We start from the raw sequence: 22,501 nt of genomic DNA, 5'->3' as shown, positions 1-22,501 counted from the left end.
ATTGACTTGATAGACATGCCCTGAAGGTAATGATATAGCTACGTCTGAAAAAGACACGGTCAAACTACAAAAAGGAGTTTGCTTGGCAATGTTGTTGACTAGCACGCAGCAGCTAGCTTGCTCAGACCATAAAGTTGCTGTTAGCGGCTTGCTGTGCAGTGAGGTGACAGTTACAGACACTCTTACTCTGCTACATGGCACCAAATTACTTCATTGATGAAAAATGTGATAATACTGCATACCGTTGAGCCCCAACATACTCCATACAAATACTGTATATGACATATTGTTGATAAATAACCCAAGACAATTAGCTAGTCCATGACAAATAAAGGTACTTCATCACATTGACGCAAAAGTCATGCCATATTGCTATAAACACAGTATAAACAGCAAAATCTGAAAAAAAAAATGGTTCTGCTCTTAACCTCTGTTAGCGTTAATAACCATTTCTTTAAGGATGTATTACTATAACAGCAACACTGCTGTATTTGTGATGAGGACCATTGTGGCTGGCCAAACATTCAACGTCCTCCTAGAAACACACATGCATGGAGGATGTTAAAACCCAAAGGAGAGAAGGAGATAAATAACCCGCTTCTTCAAAAGGGAGAGTGATTACAATTTCACTCTTTAAACCCTCACCCCTAGGGGTCTTAATCAAGGGGAGAAAATAGCCTTGCACCTATAGTGATGTACTGTATAGCTACACTCCTCCATGCAATCAGTAAATTGAGGTTCTGCAGCTTTTTTTTTACTTGTGATTGAACAACAACAATAAAATGTCTTTTTTGACTTTACCCACCACAATCGATACTGCTTCTTTTTCTTCTCCTTGATGCTGCTGCTCCTTTTTTTTTCCAGGAACCCAAAGTTTTCGTTTACTCTCTCAACAAGTATTATAGTACCCTCATCCTTTTCTCTTTTTTATTGTACAATGACAGTCCCAGTAAAATGGGTACCTATGTTATTTCCCTCTTTCGAGTTGCACTTAAATATGCATTTACTGATCTGTGTTCTAAAATAAGATCCACTATTTGAAACAGCTGACATCCTCTCAGAGTTTCAGTTCCACAGTAGTTTTAACAAATATTTAAATATATTTTTATTATTCATGAATGCTAAATAAAGAAATGAGAACAAGGCATAAACTATGAAAATAAACTTGCTAATATATAAAACAGGAGCACAGGGCAGACAGTGAACTTCCTCTCATTATAAACTAACACCCATCTTGAGTCATCAAATTGAAAAGCAGGGATTTTTGAAGGCTGTGTAGTCATGAGCACAGACAAGCAGAGCATCACTTAGACACAGGCAATGACATGAAGGCAGTTGTTATATCTGAATGTGATTTTCAACAGCGACCAGCAAGCCGTCCTCATCATCAGCAGTCCTCACACTCATTCGCCAGGTGAAGGTTGCCAAGTTAATTTTATACCCTGTGTTTACAGTACGACAGGCTTTTTCCACGCATGATTTCAATGACAATGGCATAAGTGTTGTGGTACAGTGTGTAGGAGGACTACAAGAGTGGTTAGGCAGAAAATGGGACACCAGCATAAACACCAGAGAGATCAGGCTATTGTTTCTCCCTCTAAATATACTGAATTCAGCTTCCTGTGGCTGAACACAGACAGAGAGAGAGAGAGAGAATGACATAACCATCCCATGGAGAGGTAGATTTTCTCCTGCTTGTGTCACAAGCTTTGAATGCCCTCTTGCTGTCAGTCTGTAAACTGCATTTTCAAATGGGGAAAACCCTGACTGTATATGTGATCATAAGCCATCTTCATTAAGTTATTATTTCAGGGCAGTAATTTAGTAGTTATACTGTCACCTTAAAGCATGAAGGTGGCAGAGTTGTCATGTGCATGGGTGCCTGGTTATATGACTTATGGTAACAATAGAGGATCATTTCCAAAACAAAATAATCATAAATGTGTGTATCTTACAGTTAGGTGAAAAATAAGAATTACACATTATGAGACTGTGTGTTCCTCACCTTGTTGAATGTAACTGCATGGCTCATTAAGTCCTATTTGAACCAGTTGTGCTGCAGAAGTGTTGGATGAAAAACATGCTGGATAGGAGGTGCATGATCTATTAGGAGGTTTGGGAAACACTATTCGAGGTTAGTCCGCCGTTGTGTGGGGCGAGGGAGAAAGCAGAGCAGCAAATCCGTTGTGAGGTATCCACAATAATTGGACAAAATCACAGAGGGGATGTAGTGGGCAAACTATAAATGTCCTCTGGCTAAATTGTCAATGTTAGGTAATGGTAATTGTGAGTAAACCCTATGTTGCATTTGAAAAAAGTGGGTAAACTGTTTTTATGTGAGTTTACCCTCCCCTACATCCCACAATTTAATAGAATCAACAGGACTAATGCAAAATATCAACACATAACAGCCTACTCTTTCATTTGGCTCCTTGGGGAACATCCCGTCACCACAGCTGAATCCTATCTGATCGCAAATCAGTTTGGCACTTCAGCGGCCTTACAGTGCTACATTTAGCTAATTTAAAGTTTGGCTCAAGTCAGTGGGCCACGCAGGATCATTCAATGTATGTTAGGCTATCTTTTCCTGTGTTCTTTTTTCAGTCCCTGACTACTGTTAAATGGCATGTTTTGTACTGTTTTGTAAACAGTCAGACTCCTGTGTGGACCGACAAACTGTGATTGACAGCCAAAGATATTGATATAGGCTGCTTAAATATAATCACCTGATTGCGAGGACTGTATGATGATAAGTTTATCTTTAAAAAGACAAAACACTAGGGTAGAAAAAAAATAACTTTGCTCTGCCTAATTGAAAAATGGAGATACATTTGCTCCACTTGCTCCATTGCTCAGGTGCCAATGGTTGTGTGTGTGTGTGTGTGTGTGTGTGTGTGTGTGGGTTTGGGCGCTCTAGTTTCCTCCCACAGTCCAAAAACATGCTGGTTAGCTTGATTAGAAACTCTTAATGTGTTTGTGTTTGTGATTAACTATCTAGGTCTCTTTGAATACATGCTGGAATAGCCTACAGCCTCCTACAATCCTTTTTCATGTGTCACTGATTTAACCAGAAAGTCTGTTGTTCATAATAAGAGCATAGTTTTTTTAAACTGCAGCCAAAGTTAGCAACAAGCTGGTGAACACAGTGGAGTATTTAGCAGCTAAAGAGATATATGGCTGCTGATGCCCTGAAGTATTATCAAACATTGCAAGGTTATTTAATGACACTTTAGCAATGCTTAGCTTAAAAATGTCACATCTCATTCTTTCAGCTTTTTAGCCATGCTAGCAGTATGTCCAGTCTATAGCCGTGTTTCCGTCAACGTTTTTTAATGCGCATTTTGAAGTATCGCATTAGAAAAGGTTGATGGAAACGGAAAAATTCGGGGAAAAAAAAAGTTTTTATGCTCGCTTGAGGTGGTTTTTGCCTTTGTTGAAAAAGAGTAAATGCGCTAAATGGGAGATGGAAACACATTTTTCCGGATAAGTTGTGACATAGCGAACTTGTAACTCACGTCTGATCAGCTGTTTTTGCTGTCGGCGTCTTGCCCGGTTGTGCAGAGTTCTGAATGCCTGCCGAGAATTTCATGCACGTCGCGGCTGGTAACGCTCATTTGTGCTGAGAAAATAGGTGGATGCAAATCTCGGCAGGTAGCCTTCATCATCTGTTCGGCCGAATTATGCATTCACCTCTTAAAGGTCCTTTTCAGATCCTTTGCTCTGTACACTGATCGAACGGGGTTATCACCGCATATTTTTGCTGAATCGAATGCTAGGCTACTTCAACTGAGTGTAAGAAAATATTAACGATTCTAAACGTTCATAGGATAGGCCATACACTTAGAATCATTTATTCCCATTGATGAACCCCAAAAAGGATATTAATACATTTAAAAGCATTATTTGGAGGTGCATGCAATTCTCAGGAGGCATGCAAAACTCGCATAACACCGGATATTCCCATTACATGCAGAGACATGGCTGGTAGCAGTTTGCCTAGCTTGAAACACATTTCTGAGGACCTCTCTCCATTTTTCTAAGATCAGTGGCCATCAGGTTCATGCGACTGGTTTTGTTTCTGGTTTGGAACCCATACGTCTTGTTTATTACAGCCATGTGTAACGTCAACTACTGACGTAACGACGCTTGCCGTAGCCTGGTTTATTCGCTCCAAACCAGCTGATGGAAACGGACATATTTCGCAATTTCTTTATTTTTACTTTTTTGCGAAATTTCAAAAGTACGCTTAACATTTGCATGACAATTGGATGGAAACATGGCTTATGTCTAGGCTATGGCAAGTACATGCAAAGCTAATGGAATCCCTGCAGCCTCAGCTGCACCTACCGCTTAGTACTAATTAGCAAATGTTAGGATGTTAACGTGCTAAACTTAAATGGTGAACATGGTAAACATTCCCAGGGCATCAAATACATATGCTTTGTCTTTCATTGTCTGGTACCAATGCACATGGTAGGCTTTGGCATTATACTTCAACTCTAAAAGTAGGCATAGTAAATAAATAACAGAAAAGTCTGAGTAAGGAGGTGTTTGGGGTGAAGATGTGGGTCAGAAACAGGACTTTCACCCGGGACAACACTGATTCTTTTTACATATTTAGTTTTAGTTATATATTTAAGTAACATTACTTAACTTAGGCAATGTAAGTCATGTAAGTAATATAGTTATTTTAACCCAAACCATGATCTTTTCCTAAACCTAACCAAAGTGTCATTCACTACGTTCACAACGTTAACCATGTGCCATTTCACAATGTTAACCACTGGTTTTATTTTGAAAGTCTACCCAGACATTGCATATTAACTTGACCACAGAGTGCTACACATGTTAAACGACACTAACTGGTACTCAGGGCATTAAAAAACGATGCCAAGGGTATTGACCAAGTGTCTATATGCGACAAGTTGGGAGTGAGAGCTTGCTAAACATCAACAAGCTAGCATTTTCATTGTGAGCAGGCCAGTATTATCATGTTGGTGTTAGTATTTAGTTCAAAGTGCTGCTGTGCCTGAGAACATCCTCACAGAGCTGCTGGCATAGCTGTAGACTAGTAGACTTGTTTCACACAGTAACAAAGCTGTGGAATGGTTTAACCTTTGATATATTGGCCATGATGAACCAACAGGGGCTAACAAATGGCTAAATTTACATCAGGAGGATAGAAAATGGAAATCACTGTCTGGGTAATAATATCATCCATGACTCATCTTCAGACCGTATATGAAGTATTGCAGACAGCTTGTATCTGGGAAGAAATTAAGTTAATAAAAAATGTTTTTTGGTTTCCTCGGGGCCCATAACAAGTGACTCATAATGTCTTATGGTCTGTTCTGTGATCTCAAAAGAGTTTGAATCACATGCTATCTCTGCTGACCATGTATTTTAGAATGCAAGATTTAATTTGTAGCCTCTCCAGAGACTGTCAGCATGTTGTGATTAACCTGTGATAAATTTGCACTTTGGACACATAGTTTAATTGTAGCTGGGGGTTTGTAGTAGCGTGCCAACACTAAGGTTGTTCTCTGCCATTTAATGTGACCTGTTATTCTTTTTGCAACTGCCAAACATATCAAAGATTGTCCAAATCATTGTCATTTTGACAGTCAGGTTCTGTTAAATCAGAGCTACAAATGGAGAAATAATGAGCTGTAGTGGCTGCTGCATGACGTATTGAAATAAATGAGACATGAAAGGGAGGATTCAGTGATAGATGCCACTGTATGTTGCCAAAGATTTAAAAATAACCACAGGTGCCTAAACATATCTTCCCTTAGGCCAGGGGATCTAATGACTCATCCAAGACGAAGAGTAAGAGATAAGATTTTGTTTTCCTCTTACCAAAGCATGGGATCATTTACTCCACAATGCAGTGCTGCACAACTGATTTTTCAATTTCCATGTTTCTCCTGGGTTTCCTGAAACATATTGAGGCTTCTGCCCTGAGTAATGGCTTTTTTCTGACTGCCGAGGTAGCCTATAGATACAATTTACAACCTCTGCTATCTTCAGAAAGCACTATGGAATGCCCAAGTGTCAATAGCTGTATCAAAATTACCACAGGGATGGCTATAAATAAAATGCTAGCCACATGTGTAATGCAGTGGAGGTCTGACTCAGTTTCTGAAAAAGCTGAGAAATTGGGCTAGCTACTCAGCATCAAAAGGAACATTTTTTTTTAGAGATTATATGGTCTTGTTGATGCAGGAAAACTTGCTTTTTGATGCTGTTCTGGAGATTTCACTCTTGCTTTATCAAAGTAACAGGCTAAAAGATCCACATTTTGCTCCTGTGTTTCAAACTGAGCCCACCTCCCAGCACTCTGCACCCTGTGCCTGTGCAGTTGTTGGCTTCAATAATATTTTACTGTATAATTTCCTACATAAATGACCTGCGGGGCTCCAGGTGTCATTAGAAACATACTTCCGTATGTGTTTTATTGCCACTGTTAATTTTATGAGGGCCGTTAAGTTAAGTGGAGGTGTATGCTGCCAGCAATCATGCTGCTTGAATCAGCGGTTTATTATCCCCCCCTCCCCCGAAAAAAAAGGAAGAAAAAGTGGAGGAAGTTTGGTTTGTTTGGTTTGCTGCACTCCCTGAGGCCTGAGAATGCTACTTCTGCCACGCGAGTCCTTGGTATGATAAATCCTGTGGTGGAATTGAAATGCAGCAATCATTGCCTGTATCGATGTTTCACACTAAACTTCCTTTACTGACTCCATTTAAAGGGGCAATGACTGAGATTTATATCACCCCATAACACAAAATGACCATAACATTTCATTGGTGGAGTTATTGATCAATGCCAACGACCCAAAAAAATGCTTGAGCAGGTGTTAGGAATTTCTGGTCTTCAAAACTCATTGTTCAGCATAGCCTTGGCATTTCGTAGTCATGCCATAGGCATTGCCAGGACTATGGTTAATGTGACCATTTCCCAAGAACAAAAACTTTATAAATATTATACTTAGTAAGATTTCAGATCTATTCATCACTATATGTTCAAACATTTCCAGTACTATTATAAGCAACTATAAGCAGTGAGAGGGCCAGAAAATGAGAAAAGATGGGGAACTGTAAGATTTGTTTTTCTAATAGTGTTGCCTGTTGGTCACCTAAAGAGAACGATGAAGATACAAAATACTTATTACCTTTTGGACTTCTGGTGTAAATCCAAAAAACAGACAATACAACATTTTGTTCTGAGCAAGGACATGCACAGAGGTGCAAAAACACTCCCCTGCCCCTGATGCTTTTAGTGTGAGGGGGCGGAAAGAGTCAAAATAAGAAAACCAATTATTGGACAGGAAGAGTTCCACTGTATGCAAAAGATTACTGGCTATCAGTCATTTACAGGAGTGCTAACAAAACAATCACATTTACCTACAAAAATCTAATTCCTTGCTCTCTTTTGAAAATCATTGATAGTCTTATTCTTTTGTTATTTATCAGTTTAAACAACCTATACCTTCTTACATACTTGCAACCTCGAAAAATGACAGAACTTTGTCAAATTGCCCAGCCTGTCCTCACCAAAAAAAACCCAGCCGTATAGGTCCGTTATTATATAGCTTATTAAGACCTATATTTACGTTTTTCCCTTTTAAAAGAAAGTCAAAGTTGACATGTTTGAAGTTGAATAATGAGTGTAGATGACTTATCACAGGACTTATGTAGTGTAGTTACTTGAACCCTAAACAGGATTTTTTTCTAAACCTTTTTTCCCCTAAACCTAACCACCTTTTCACAGCGTTTACCATGTGGTAAACGGCAGGTGATTTAACGTACTAAAGTCCGGGTATGCCTGTCACTGGACTGGTACTTGACTACTAACTCTTACTAATACTCGTGCATGGCATTTGTGGAATGCTCATATATGTCATTGTACTTTTCAACAGAGATATATGTTGTTTTGGGACACTTGACAGTCAACCTGTTTTGTCGTTAAGCTATGAGGAAGTATTGCCAAACTACAGAGAAAATGCTGCTGCAATCTGCCATTTGGGCAGCATGAAGGATAAAAAACAAGATCCCTATTATTATTGAAAAGAAAATGTTAGTTTTCTAATGGTAATTATCTAAAGTCATTCAGTTATAATTTATATGTTATCATTGCTGTTTACCATAATGTTTGTTATAGTTATACAAACTAAAGAAATATATACCTCAGTGTTTCCCATTAATTAATGAGACTATGGCGGCCCGCCACAGTCTCATTTGTTCCGCCATAGTTTCAAAATGAACCGAAAATATATTAACATTCAAGACTTCTAACATTGCGTTTCCGCCGCTGCTGTAAACTCGCGCGCTCACACACTCCATCTGACTCGAGACAACCACTTTTCTTTTGAGGTCATTAAGGTAACATTAACTAAGGGTTTGAACAGCGTTGAGTGTATCCATTGTCATTCGTTTGTGAGAACGCGATCAAGTTAGCCGCAAAGGTGCAAAGGTATTACAGCCTTCATGATAAATGCGCTTAAAAGGAGTAAAGCGAGCTGACAGGCAGGGTTAATGAATTTCATTTTCTCACTTTACAAAGTGTTACAGTATGAGAGTCTTACCTGAAGAGAGGCTATGAAATCTTAATTTTTACGCAATACGAGCACAACATACAATTTATCAAATTGCGTCAGACTTGGTGAATGTAGCGCGAGGATGGAGATTACACACGTGACAAAGTCAGGTTTTTAAAATAAGGTGTTAACACAAGGTATACAGTATGGAAATAAAGTTAATTGGATTATATTCACAGGATTATATTTCACATTTTCCAAATTAAAATTCCTCTCCAGAGTGACACACTGGCAATCCTGCTTTGAGCGCTCTTAGCTTCAAGAGTGACTTTAGACGAAGGTGACACACAACATTTAACCCCTTCCTCTTGATTTAGGGATTAAACACGTGGATTGCTCGCCAACGGCACTATTTCTTTGAGTGACTTTGGCCACCGTCTGCCCAGAGCACTTGTAAACACTGAGCATTAACCTACACCCCTGGCACATGATCACTAAAGCTGGGGAGACGTGGGCACGCTTGGGCACGCGCACGCAAAAAAGAGTCACGCGTTCCATTTTTGAAAAAATTAACACCATGCTATCAGTCAGTGGTCAATCAGTCACCCTTGGCTCTCATCCTCTACCCCCCGCCCATTGAGGATATATATATGTGTGTGTGTGTGTGTGTGTGTGTGTGTGTGTGTGTGTGTGCATGTGAGAAGGATGCATCGATTTGCATGGGTATGTACTTGACAGCTGATATTGCCTACTGTAAGTAGAACAAAGTAAGAAGAAATTAGTAAAACACTCACAGTTGTACATAAAAATGCATGATAAAAATGTGCAGGAACTGGAGGAAATATGTTTCAATATCTAAAGAGTTGACCTTTTGCAGTGGAGGAGGAGGTTTCTGCAGCACACTGATGGCATGAATTCAACTGCAGGTTCGCAGTGTAGTGCTCAGCACCTCTCTCCTCCCCAGCGGTGCCATTAATAATGTGAGGCAATCTGCCTCACTGAGACGTGGGAAATGTAGTCATCTGTAGCGCAGTGGTGTGAGCAGCTAAATGCTTCTAATTGATATGGACAGCAGGAGCTTCTCAGTGTGTGGGATTAGAAGGTGACGGGGTGGAGAAAGCCTGACGTGTTTTCACGCTGTGACTCGTGGACAAAACAGGGGACAAAAAAGGATTTTTTCGTCTTCCTTTCTTTCACTCTTACCTGCTTTTTTTTCCTCCCTCAAACATCTTGCAAATGCATCCAGAGCGAAGAGACACATCTGTATTCTATTTTTACCCCCCGTCCAATGATTGATGTATCCTTTTAGCTTGTACACCCTTGCTATCCACAGGGATGAATAAACCACAGATGAGTAGCAATCTGCAGGGAGTACACCACACACACAGCCCAAGCACTTACAGGGGATGTACACACAGATGTCCACATACACAGATATAAACTCATGCTGAGGTACAACTGCACACAGAGGAATGCACACATCAAATATAAAGACACAGTTGGACACAAAGCAGCACACAGACATGCAGAAAAAATGCTGTAACACACACGTGTAGTGCTGTCAAGCTTTGACTGTACCTTTTAGTCCTTCCCATCATTCACTCTGTTGCATCTGTCATGGATTCTCACTTATTTGGCAGCAGTGTGTTTTTGTGTGTGTGTGTGTGTGTGTGTGTGTGTGTGTGTGTGTGCATGCGGAATCCACTCTGCTTTCATCTCCTCGCCCTGTGGCTGGGGTACAAGACAGCCCCAATGTCTATTCATCCGACATGCTTTGCGAAACGCAACAGATACGAGACAGACAGCCATGGCCAGCGAGATGCATGTCTCCTCAAAGAGTTGTCTATTTGGGCGCGCCTGACAAGCTAATAGGGTCGCTTTGTGAGTGATAGAGGGACATTCGTCGGCATTATGACCAGGGGGTGAGTTATGGAGTTGATGTGCCCCCTCTGTTGTAGGGTAAAGACACAAACAGACAAATTAGGTGCATGGTGGCAAAAGACACAGGGTCATGTGCTTGATGCAGTGCGTACAGAGTGACATAAGGTCTCAATCTTTTTCAGTCTCAATGACAGACCTAATTGCAATCCCTTTTACTCACGGACAGGCAATTTATAGGATATTCACCTTGGGGGACTATTTATATATGAACAAGTGCCAGAGAATGGGCTACTTAATCCAGGGGGCATTCCAGTGTGATTGACTTGCCTGGATGCTTTTGCAGTGAGTGTTTTGGAGAGCCACCAGTGCCCTCTTGTGTCCAAAATCCATCCCACAGCTGGCTGAATGCTGCTTCAAGAAGTACTTATTTGGGGGGGTTTATTGAAGAGCTGGTGAGCAAATTAAGTGAACACTTAAGAGCGAGCTTTTGAGCGAATCCATAAAGCCTTAGGTGACATTAGATGGATGCAGTGAAATCCGTCCTAAGTGGTCCTTTGACCCAGGAGGGGTCAGACTGCAGATCTGCCGCCACTGAACCAGACTCATCAGAGCATCCTTCAAATTCACAGTGTGTATGACATTACTGCACAGAGTAAGCTTTCACACAGGGGGAGGTGGAGGTTGAACTACCTCCACCTCCCCCTGGGGTTAAAAGGCCAATTATGGAGCGTCTTCTCGCGCTTTAACATTTTTTTTTGACAACTTCTGTTAATGTGTCGTGATAATTGTATCGCAGCTTCACTCCTTTTAGTGGCTGTCTTGGAGGCAAGCACATTCAGGCAGATCCCTGAAGTAGTATCAAGCAAATATTATTTGATTCCACAGTTCTGTTAGAGGACTGCATTTTTTTATTTCAGCCCAGACCAGGATAATTGGATGATTTAGTTTGCCAGTTTGAAGAAAAATAACTCCATGCTACAACTTGTAGTAATGTCCTATTTAAGTGAAGGTATTATAATTTCAGAAAAAGAGACCACACCTCATTCTCATCCAGTTTCTCGTGCCTATATAGTCCAACATTTATTATACTTCGACCCCTTGATTCATGCCCTTGTGTTCTACCCCGATTTCACCCCATCTATTGATCTCAACCCCTGTTATTCCTCGATCTTGGTCCCTCAAACTCCCCCAACTAATCAGCACCAAAAAACGAATCAGCATAAATTAATGTTGCTGTATTTGTCTTTAAAATGCTTCAAAAATAACCCTGGTTGCACTGCAATATTACAATAGATATAACATATCCTCATAATAAGCCTGATATTTGATATTTGTAACTATGCAGAACCCCTAGAGTAATAATTTAAATACTACACATATATATAGCAGGAGTTCGTTGTGGCATAATTCCTAGTAATATTATAATAAAACAGGCATATTGCCAATTATATATTTGTCTCTCCCACAATATACAACAGTAATACCCGGAGTCAAACCACATCCGGCGCTATTGTTGACAGTCTAAGACTTCATTGCAGCACAATTAGCATTGAGGTGGTGGCTGAAAATAAACAGATAAACTAATACAAAGATACACAGCAGCTACAAAGAGCTGCTTACCGACTGATCTGGACCGCGGTGGGGGAAAAAGCTGGTGACGCTCTCCTCAAACAGAGGTTATACATTATGTTTTGCTTGCTGGGTAATTAGGTGGCAGATTTTGGTGTCTGAAGTGCCTGTGTGTGTTTGTGATGGGAGGACGCATGTCTGCACGTGGATAGCCTTGTCTTGGGCGTATGTTTTTGCATGTGTTAAGCTCTGTGCTCATCTGTCAGCTTGGGTGTACCTGTGTGTGTGTGTGTGTGTGTGTGTGTAAGCGTGTGTACTTTTTTGGCAAATCACCTTCATTATAAATGTGTCTCATTACAGTAATGAGACGATTTCATTATCACTTAAACGACCTTGTCCCTTGTGCTAAACAAGGCCGGCTGTTACAAACCCAGTGGGCTTCTTGAGTTGAGTCGCAGCAGGGGGCCAGGCAGGTGGGCCGGTAGGCAGGTGTTGCCAGCTGAAATTTGAATTGAGACGTCTAATTGAAGTGCATGACTGCACGGACACGTAAGTGAGAGCATGTTTGATTGTAGATGAGAGTTAATGTCATGAATGTTTAGTAGATGGGATTTGTGTTCTCTTGTAAACATTCCACAAATATGTGAGGTGAAGAGTGAAGCTCAGGAGAAAAAAGTCTTTAAACAGTAGAAAATCATGTTTGTTATGACGCTAGGTAAAAGGTATGTTTCTTACTTAATAATCTGGAAGGTTAGGAGGATCCAGAGTGGTATTTAGGAGAGCAACTAATTAAGAGTGAACAGCAACCACTGTTGCTTCATCAAATGCAGCCTCCTCATTCATTTCAATGAGTGTATTACATTTGCACAGCAGGGACAGGGATACAGAGGGTTCTGGCAAAAACAAAAATGGCCCAATTCTTACTACAAGGCAAAAAAACCACATCATCTGCTAACACACTGTGTTAGCCAAAGAAATATGTCCAAGCACACATTTCAGGTAGATTAGCCTGGCACCTCCGGAACCTCTGAATTTAGCGATTCAAATAGGTACAGCGCTCATTTCGGATAGGATAGATGATAGAGATGGTAAAGAGCCGTCGTGTTAGCTGATAGCTTGAGAATTGGTTACAGAATTGGCTGTGTGAGAGGCGAAGCTAATACACAGTGACAAAATATATCCATTATTTTTGGGTTAAATTACACTGAACATGACTTTGGTTGACTTTAGGCATACATGTTGGCCTCCTTATTACTTAAAAAAGCCCTGAAAAATGTCTGACATCCCCAGTCGTAATTAATAAATGTGGATGATAGCATGAAAGCAAGTGAGTGGGAAACTCATAATTACAATAAATCCAATGTAACATGAATGTGATATCACTTAAACCATTTGTTTCTTACAGCACAGTTGCCCAGTGGGTGGCCCTGTGGCCTCACTGCAAGAAGATTCTGGGTTCAAACCTTGGTTGTTCCCGTGTTTGCAAGGGCTTCCTCTGGGTGCTCTGGATTCCCCCACCATCATCATCAACATTTTAGGTTAATTCTCCTGTCAGTACCCATGACCCCTGACCAAGGCAATGGCATAGAATTTTCTGCTCCTAGTTCTTAGGATGGGTTAGGGTTAGGATGATTGGGAAAATAAACTTGATTTGATTTGCCCCTGTTGGAGAAGTATTCAACCAATCAGAGCTTTGTAGGCCAGATTAAGAATCTCAATAAGCTCAATAACATCAGCGAGATGGATTCCTCACACACTAACCAAACAAAACATCATTACCCCGCTGCCCTGAACAGAACGATCATGAACACTATGTCAGGGTGAATAAATGAAGTGAACATGCCATGCTACTGGACAAAATGAAAGCTATTTTTGTCAGACAAAGAATGACATTTGGGGTACTCCTGCAATCTCAGGAGGTAATTTTATACTATGAAGGCTGGGACCCTAACTGAAAAAAACCCCACATCTATTTATACAAACTGCATACATACAGTAGATGCGTGTACACCCTCACACATGCTTCCCTGAGCTCTACCTGGCTGCCACTGAGATCTCCTCTCATCCTTGCAAAGCACTCAATCTGTTTGGTGAGTGACCTTTGGTTGTTGGAGAGCTTATCTCTTGCTTTTAAAGCACCCTGCACCCCTGAACTAATCCTTGGAGCCAAACACTGCCGCCCTAATCCCCTGTCCCCGAAGTCCTCATTCACTATTTGCTTTCACTCTAATTGTCTTCAAGCCACTTCAAGGCTCATGCAGGTTGGCTTCATGGTGTGTGTGTCTTTTGTATATGAGTGAATTTACTGATCTGTGGGTGTTCGTGTGTATCTGGGGTACTAAAAACACCAAGCTTAAACCAGTGTGTGTGTGTGTGTGTGTGTGCGTGTGTGTGCGTGTATGTCTTTATGAGTTCGACCGGCATGGTCATGCAGGGACCAGTGACCACGCAATCATCAGGGTGCATTTAGGAGGATTGCCACTGTGTAGGAAGGGATCAGGACCAGATTCAGAACCAAAAGCTGCACAGGCAGAAGCCCAGAATCAGCATTCAGCAGGTTAGCGGTGTTTGTGCTCGTGTGCGTGTGTGTGTGTGTGTGTGCACGCCAACCCCAAGGGTAACGGTTCCTGGTCACAGTCTGTGGATGAAAGTAATTGCCAGTGGAGGGCAACCTGCAGCTGAGGCCCAGAGATGGTGTGTGTGTCAGTGTGTGTATGTGCATGAAAATCAGGGCTGCTGCTTTTGTCCAGTGAGCCAATACTCCAAACACACATTTCTGCGTAGACACATACACAAATATGCCATGTTTGAATTGGGCTATTAATAGATAATTTTGCTTTTTTACCCACCTGTGTACAGTTTCTTATTACCATGCAGCCAGTGTTGAATGTAGGTGCATGTGTTGAGGGATTTCAAGTATTGAGCTAGATTGCAGTCTAAGCTGAACAGCTGCTGGATGAAAGTTAGACGCTCTCGCTCCCTTAGTAAAAAGTTTGTCGTCGCCGTACAGTACTGACATGGGGACGGCAGATAGGGACTATTCCCATCTCATCGGAGTGGGTGTGGACAGCCAACTCACTGCAAGGCAGAATTAATGGATGACTTCCTCTCAGTCATGGATGACCTAGTAAAGTAAACCCACCTGAAATCACTTCACTCGTCTTTTGAAGCTGTCCCATAAATCTCTTAAATTGATGGCGTCCCGGTTATGACTTAAAGCAGATTCCCTGTACTTGTCTTAAAGTTTGATCACATTTTAGGCATAAAAAACAAAACAAGTCAGCACTTCCCCACCAGATATTTACTGCTTGCAGGACAGAATGCTCTGAAAACCTATTTAGACCACTAGGTGAGTAAACTGTGGAATATTACTGCAGTATTTAGCAAATAAGAAAAAAAGTATGTATTATCAGGGAATATATCAATGCTTTGTCTGTTAATAGCAACATACCTCAGCTTTAACTGTGTTTTAATGTTGCTGGCTTCATTGTGATGTCATCAACAATACCAAAGAGACGGCAATAATGCAATAATGTTTAAAAATGACAACACTCAGCCAGTACATGCGTTTAAATTTAAGCCGTCTGAAGGCAGCAGGACTGCCTGACTTGAAAACAAGTCAAAAAATTGGCTGCTTCTTTCAACCCTGTAAGACCCGTTGTTGTAAAATTACATCATCACTTTTAGCTCTCGCAAAAGCACATCTACAAAAGGTTTTATTTTATTTTTTGAAAGACCACATGTACATAGCCAGTGGGTCCTATTGTTCAGCCTCACAATGCCATTGGATACTAAATGTGCACACAGATCTGGTCACAAAGCCATGAACTCATACGACCTGCAAACTTTCCTGGAAGCACATCTACTTGATTCATTTGACTGGATATATCAACAATGATGTGAGTAAAACCCTTTTTTTGTTAATGTTAGAATGTCTAGTTCATGTAAATACTGTACTAAGTAATTGTGGAATACATGCATCAAATTTGATTTTCAGCTTGTTATGTCTTTGTTGTAATTTTACAATGTTGGGTGAAAATGGTAGTCAAAATAGCATGCGCACCTTGCACATTACATGGAGACATTGCACTTCTCAAATGTTCTCATATAGGATAAATACTTATAGAAATATAATGTATTTGATGATTCACTATTTCTAAATGTTTTATTTGTTATAATTTTCAGTTTAGATCATATTTGGATAGTTCTAAATGAATAAATTATTTCTGGTTGCATTATTTTAAGTTCTTTCAGTACCAGTATGTGAAATTATTCCTGTTTGTTAGCAGTAAACTATAGTTAACTGTTTTTGTTGTTAAAAAGCGTTGTAGTCATTTAAAAGCTGCTTTTGCTTTTGTAGAAATGCTATTTAAAAATTTGCTTTTACATTTTTAGTTTAATTAGATGATTTGAGTTTCCCTGTTTGCAAATGTTCAGCTACTATAAAAAGAACAGTATTTGCGCAAGGACAGTATGGCTGTAAGGACAGTAGGGCTACATGTGCTGTGCAGGCTGCTGGTTGACTGTATCACCTTTCTGACTCCTATTCAAGCACTGCGGGACAGGCATAATGCACTGCACTCAAATATATACATGAAATGTATATGAAATCTATAATGAGTGGTTCCAAAATAGTTCTTTCATTGAATACTTTCTGTTACAGAGTCTGTGTGACAGCGCCTATCCTCTTCATTCAGGATCTAAATGTTTTATATTTTTATCCACATTAATATAACTAATTTTTTAGTGTTTTAACTCGTGGACTGTAACATTCCCATTCACTTATATATATATACTTATACTTTTATTCACTTATAACGTGTTTGTTTTATGAATATATTTACGTAACAAGCTGCTGACGAGATACTGCTTTCTTTTGTAGATGCTTAATTAATTGAATACAATTTAAATTATGCTGCAGGGACAAGATCAACATCAGTGGTATTTTAGGTGCTTCAGGTTCCCCAGATAGTTTTAAGTGACACATATTGGTATGTCAAATCGCCAGCAGAGGGCCACCAAAACTAACAATTAACAATACACCTCCCCCTCAAGACTGCAGTGGTTTGTTGAAATTTAAAGTGGGGTTTGTGGCAAGCATTGAAATTGCCATTTCTTCCCTCTAATCTTTTACACATTCTCAGGATAAAAAGATGCACTTGTTAATTTGTGCCAACATATTACATTCAATGGGTGCTTAAAATGAAAGCAGCCATGGATATCCTGAATGCAAATTTTAAATTAGGTCTACAAATTGAGTGTGCACCTGCATGAAAAAACAAATATTCTGTGTGAGGGTGTATTATACATGGGTGTTTCAGCAATGAATGCAACGCTGCAGCTCAAGTCTGTCCACTGCTAGGACTACTGAACCAAAATGACAACTAGTTACACAAAGACCCAGGCAGTCTGCTTGTGGTTCCAACAAAATATAGCTTAGAATTGGGGACAGAAGAGACAGACAGAGAGAGAGTAGGGGCAGACGTGCAGAGTGACAGGCACCGCGAGCGAAATAAAACAGAAATCAGGGAGCAATAGACCGAGGGACCATGTGGCAGAGGGCTCGCACCCCGAGGCCCTTCCGATTTCTCTCAAAGCCACTTCATCAGCGAAAACAAGCTGTCCTCTTTCACAAGAATTTACGTCAGCCATGCTCACAGGTCCGGATGGCTTCATCATCTGCTGTGTTACCTGGAAGTGGCTCATAGATCACAGGTCAATAAAGGAAGGCGGAGAGTGTCAAACACACAAAAGCCGAGGTGGCTCCCAGCCCGATTACAATAGCACCGGTTGCTTTGTTCAAAACACAAAAGTTGTGTTAGGTTTTAATTAAAAGTGGTCGCAGGTGAACAATAAGCAGGATATTGGCCGGGTAGTCATCTTTCGTACCAGTTTGAGGAGGGGGTGTGGAGCGAGATGTGGGGTCTCACGTGTGGATGACTGGAGCGGTGTCACATGAACAGAGAGAGAGAGAGAGGGAGGGAGAGATAGAGAGGGAGAGCAGACAGGTGTTCATGGGATGGAAAATAACAAGGGCGACCTTATCAGCATTGTTCATATATAGCACTTATGACAAGCCCAGGTGAAAGAGGCACAATGCTGAGGGGAAGGGCACTGTATGACAAATGGGATTGGATTGTTAATAGGAGTTAGACTCAATAATAGATCAATGGGATTCAGGCAGCATGAGTAATGCACATGTACGATAAGTTGACTTCGACTCAAGGACAGGGGGCTAATACAGAGTATTTAATGTTGTGGGTTTACTTCAGTTGATGTAGTTAAAAATGGTTGAACAAATGTAATGGTCGAATGTCAGTTGGCCCTGAACAGAGGTTGGCAGTAATCAAATCTTTTTGCATGAAGGTTAAAGTGATGTCAAGTACCCCCCCCCCCCAATTTTCTTTTTTTATTTAAAAAAAGATAGCACTAGGATATAAATTTTGATTTGCAGCAGATCCTGGAACAAGAACTTAAATCACGCTAAAGAAAGCTTAGACAAAAAGAGTGTGTTTGGAAAAAGAAGGCTTTGTTTTAATGCACTAGTAGCACGCACTTCACACTGCCAACAGGAAATAACACATCACTTCCGTTTTTCTGTCCTTTCCTGTCAGATCTTTGTACTCAGCCAGGTAGCCATTGGCACATGTTTTCTTACACTCTGTCATACACTTGAAGAGTGTCGCCCTGAGGGGAACGGGATCAAATCCGACACCTGACATGTTCCCTTCCCTGCAGTGTCTTTGCATCTGGCTGACCCTGCATTCACCTTTGCCCTCTTGTCACAATAACTGTAAAAGTGGAGTGAAAACAAAGCAGCGCCCATACTCTGAATATGTTAAAAAGGCCTGCCAGAATGAATGAATGACTGAAACTGTCTGAGTAGTTGTTGTGCATTGCCTGGAATGTGCACCATTTTAAAGACAGGTTGGATTTACAACCATGAAACTGCACTGTGCTGATTCCCAGCCAACAGTAACATTTAGCATAAGATGATGCTACACAGGAGGAATGTGATAAACATTATACGAACAAAGAGGGTGAAATTAAAGTAAGTTGCTCATTCCTGTTGTGCTCAAAGCAGTTAAAAGGTCACTGACCTGCAGCACTGCTGTATTAATCCTTTTGAATTTTGCTCCTTTTGGTGGATACTCAAGCAACAGACTATAGTATGCAGCAAAGTATCTCATTACAAACCATAAATCATTGCTAACCACAGGGACAGCAAGTAGGTAGAAAACAAACCTGTGTCAATGAAGGTTAAAGAAAGGCATGTTGTAGCTTGAGTTATGTTTTCAGTCAAACATATAGTCTGTAGAAGATCTGGAATCTTTCATGCCTCATCATGCCTCACACAAAACAAAATTAACAATAGACATGCATTTGCCCTTAATTACTGTGTTTAAAACTTTTCCATGTCGCTTTAAATTCTGAATTTTGAAAAAAACCTATACTCCTTCATTGCATAACACCGGGGCAGGTTTGACTGCCAGAGCGTAGCGATCAAATATCCTACAAGCCTGGACCTGAGTCAACGAGAGGAAATTAGCATGCTCCACTCATCACACGCTGTGGCCTCGTATGTGTTTGTCAAAAAGGCACGGTTTCTCAGACAGAGGGAGTATTCTTCGTCGTGACACTGCTAAGTCATTGTTCTAACAAAAGGCATAAACATGGTTAGGTGGCATGATGAAAGGGGTGTCAGTGGGAGTTAGCATGTGTAAATATCAACCAAGTACACATGTGTTTACTGTCACATTTTCACCGGCAGCTTTTACAGTACATACCGAATGTAAATGTCAGCTAAGTTGTTTACAGCCGAAGCAGACGGTGTCCTTGTACAACCTGGGCTTTGAATCCTGTCCATGATTTATCTTGTTTCTCTCTTACTTTCTGTCTTACTTTCCTCATCCAACAAGTCCAACTACACATGTAGCTTCACAGGGAAAAGTTCAGGACTTGCTACGGGTGAAGAACCATGAAAGTATAACTTTCAAGACCGAACAAGATTTTAAAGGACAGATGATAAGAGCATAACACCTAAGTCATCTGTGTGGGATTTGGCGCTCCATGGTCTGGTGCTAACAATAGCTGAGTGATAAGAGACACCTCGCAATATCAAAAGCATCAAGACTGACCTTTTGTTTTTTAATTACTTTTTTTTTTTTTTGCCAAAGCTGCTAGTCCACACACTTTAACGGGCACTTTGACATGAACCTTATCTATTTTAGTATCTTGTGGCAGGGTTCTTTTTTTTTTTTTTTTTAGCCTACAACCGCACCAGAACAGCATTTGTGCTAATCAAAAGGGCACTTGGCCTGACCACAAGAGCCATTGGGATGTCACAGGGCAATTAGGCCAGCTAAAGGAGCAATTGAGCTAACAACAAGTGCGCTTGGGCCAACCAGAGGAGCAGCTGGGGAACAACTGGCCTGAACAGTGGTGCACTGAGGGGCACAAAAACAAAAATAAAAAATGTGACCCTTCAGGACTCAGCACACAGCTGGCTCAGATCAACTGCTACAAATGTATCTCAAACATTTATTGTGTGCTTCCGTCTGTCAAAGGGGCTATATATTAAGTAATTATTAAGTTTATGAAAGGACTGAGATTGCCCTGAATGAAATATGCGGGCATAACTCTTAAAGGGGGAACAAAAAAGCTTGAGCCTTCGAACATAGCCACCATCTACCATAAGTTACACCATAGGCTTCACCATAGTTGCTGAGCGCCTCCTCAGAAGTATACACACTGGGGCTCGGCCGCTATGGAGATCCCACATGGATGCTGCAAAAACTTTGACTGGTTAGCTTTGGCTACATATGAGGTTGTTAATTGTGAAGAAAACATGATGCAAGCTGAAGAGAACCTCGGCTGTCGTCTTCTCAGCAACACACATCTAGCAGAGACATCCCCACTGCAAACCTGCTTGACATGACCTCCGTCACAGTGAATGAAAGAACAAAAGAACGCGTATTGCACGTCAGTCGTCATTGAGTAGAAGAACAAGGTGAACCCTGTCATTGTTGCTTTATATCACAAAGTGATGGTGCAGCCATTAAAGATTGAACAAGGTGCTTGCACATGGTGTCGAATGACTTTTCCAACCTTAAGGGGTGCAATAGGGGAAAACTAATCAATACAGAATGGGAATCATTTCCTTTTAGTATATAATATGGATATTTTGAGCTCTGACTATATATATAAGTATTTTTATGACCCTAATACCACACAGTGCCAACCTACTGGACTTTGCTTACATGGCCAGTTTTTCACGATTGAGAGCTGGAGGTAAACAGTGTAAAATACTCGATGGGATTCTAAAGTTTGGGCTGGAAAGCCAGTTTCTGGTCTCCTTATGACAGTGGAGCAGCAAGGAGGAAGACTAAATTTACCCAGTCTTACCCAGTCAATTTTTTCCACATAAGAATCCCTAATGCAGAGTATGTGAGACATTTCAGACTGCAGCACACAAATTGTGCAGTGTAGGACTGTGGGTGGGCTAGCTCCTTGGGCCAACACAAAAACACACGCAGATGCAGGAGGATCTTCCATTATTTGGGAAGAGATATAAGCAAAAGTTGCCCTGTCTTTCAAATGTCATCACGCAGCAGTGTTTTACTCCTTTGGCTTCTTTGGTACAGTGCTACTCCCATGAAGATGACTTATAGTGACATCAGAAGTACTAAAAGAAGGAGCAGAGAGGATATGGCTCTGAATGGGTTGCAAAATGTGTATGCCTTCAGGTCCAAACAAAGCCAAGAGCACATCTACAGCATGATTTTTTGATTCCAAAAATGCAGCAGAGACTATGACCTTGACTGAGAATAACAAAAAAAAAAAAAAAAAGACAAACAGCTGTGGAATACATTGATGATAATTGTGCATATTGTTACAGGGCCATTATGCAAAATATTATGTAAAAACCCAGCCTTTGTTTAGGAAAGGACTGTTTTTCAGTAGACACTCAACTTTTTAGGAAATAAATAAGTTGCCTTAGAAATATATGACTTGCGCTCACATTATGCAGAAGAACAGCTGTAACTAAGAAACTAAACCAGATTCTCACTAAATAAGAGAATCTGGATAGCCTTGTTGCAAATTGAACGTGCTCCAAATAAAACACGCATTTTTAGTGTTCAACCACGCATTTTCAACCCACGTCCAACATGAGAATACTCAGATGAAGTCGTGCTATTACAGTTGGCTAATGCTGTCCTGCCCTTAAATATCTCCAGGCTCTCTCTCTCTCTCTCTCTCTCAGCTCAAATACTTATATCTGCTGCTTTATCATGCGAGTGGGAGGCATGTAATTGTGTTGATACAATAGCTGCTGTGTCCCTTTCAACAAATAGAGGTAACAGAGAGGTAACATCGCAACACAACACACTTATTACTGTTGGAGCACTGGGAAAATGCTCAGACCTGGCAGTAAAGCTTTTGTTTTTTTGTTTTTTGCTGTTAAGTATATAATGATTATGATGAAAATAGGACAGATGTGTTTGAACGATTGCCAA

This window comes from Micropterus dolomieu, unplaced genomic scaffold (genome assembly GCF_021292245.1).
Source record: "Micropterus dolomieu isolate WLL.071019.BEF.003 ecotype Adirondacks unplaced genomic scaffold, ASM2129224v1 contig_8660, whole genome shotgun sequence".
Lineage (NCBI taxonomy): Eukaryota > Metazoa > Chordata > Actinopteri > Centrarchiformes > Centrarchidae > Micropterus > Micropterus dolomieu.
Note: the sequence above shows the minus strand (reverse complement) of the source record.